Source organism: Mandrillus leucophaeus, unplaced genomic scaffold, assembly GCF_000951045.1.
Source record: "Mandrillus leucophaeus isolate KB7577 unplaced genomic scaffold, Mleu.le_1.0 Scaffold271, whole genome shotgun sequence".
NCBI classification, from domain to species: domain Eukaryota; kingdom Metazoa; phylum Chordata; class Mammalia; order Primates; family Cercopithecidae; genus Mandrillus; species Mandrillus leucophaeus.
The window spans coordinates 3,128,393-3,130,101 of record NW_012102821.1 but is presented as its reverse complement, the minus strand read 5'-3'; positions in this window follow the sequence as shown (position 1 = coordinate 3,130,101).

The window sequence follows — 1,709 nt, the reverse complement described above, 5'->3', positions numbered from 1 at the left end:
GAGAGAGAGAGTCTTGCTCTGTTGCCCAGGTTGGAGTACAGTGACATGATCTTGGCTCACTGCAACCTTTGCCTCCCAGGTTCAAGCGATTCTCCTGCCTCAGCCTCCCAAGTAGCTGGGATTACAGGCACCTGCCACCACATCCGGCTAATTTCTGTATTTTTAGTGGAGACGGGGCTTTGCCACGTTGGCCAGGCTGGTCTCGAACTCCTGACCTCAAGTGATTGGCCTGCCTCGGCCTCCCCAAGTGTTGGGATTACAGGCGTAAGCCACCGCACCTGGCCAGGAGATCTTGTTTCTAGTCCCATTTCCAACATTTAATTATCCATGAAACTTTAGGCAAGAACTCAATTCCTTGGGGATCTTGGTTTTTTAATCTCTAAAATAAGGTAATAGGTCTAGATGGTTCCTATGGATCTTTCCAGGAGTAAAATTCTATTCTACTTTAAAATAACTACCATCTAAAATTATACAACAAATAAAGTAGACCCAGTTGTAGACCAATCTCTGACTGAGCAATGATTTCCAAGCAATTAATGTATATCTATGTTAAACTTGTTAAACATTAATTTTCCTAACCTAAAGTGAAAGTTGGAAGTCTAGGAGTTAATGCAAAGGTACATAAGTTGTACAAGGAAAGCTAAAGGGGTAAGCCATACATTGAAGACATTAGGATTGGGGCTACCACATCTCATATTTTTTAGATAGACTATGTGTTTTCATTGTGCAATTCATTGCAGACTTTTACTTAAAGGGAAAATAGGGGGATTATTTTCTTATTATTTCAAGTGTCTTTTTTTTTTTCAGTAACTGTTGTCTTCAGCAAAGAATTTCTGTCTTTAAAAAGTGCAACTTTAAAAGGATTATACACCATGACCAAGTGGGATTTATTCCTGGAATGCAAATATGGTTCAACATATAAAAATCAATCAGTGTAATAAATCCAATTAACAGAATTAAGGAAAACCCCACATAATCACCTCAATTGATACAGAAAAAGTATTTGACAAAATTCAACACCCTTTCATGACAAAAATAATCAATAAACAAGAATAGAAAGACTACTTCAACATAATAAAGGTCATATCTGAAAAGCCCACAGCTAACATCACACTCAATGGTGAAAGACTGAAGGCTTTTTCTCTAAGATCAGGAATAAGACAAGGACGTTCACTCCTGTCACTTTTATTTCACATAGTACTCAGTCCTAGACAGAGAAATTAAGCCAGAGAAAAGAAATAAAAGTTATCAAAAATGGAAAGGAAAAAATAAAATGATGTCTTTTGCAGACAACATAATCTTATATGAAGAAAACCCTAAAGATCACACACACACACACACACGAACTGTTAGAACTAATAAAAGGAATTCAGCAAAGTTACAGGATACAAAATCAACATGCAAAAATTAGTTGCATTCCTATACACTAATAATAAATAATCTGAAAAGAAAATTCCATTTATAATAGCACCAAATAGAATAAAATACTAAGAATAAACAACCAAAAATACAAAACACTTGCAAACTGAAAACTACAAAACATTGGTGAAAAAAATTAAAGAAAGCAAAAATAACTGGAAAGACAGCTCTTGTTCATGTATTGGAAGATTTAACATTGTTAAGATGGATGTTAACACTGCCCAAAGTGATAGATGAAGTGCAATCCCTGTCCAAATCCTAATAGCATTTTTTCAAAAATAGAAAAATCC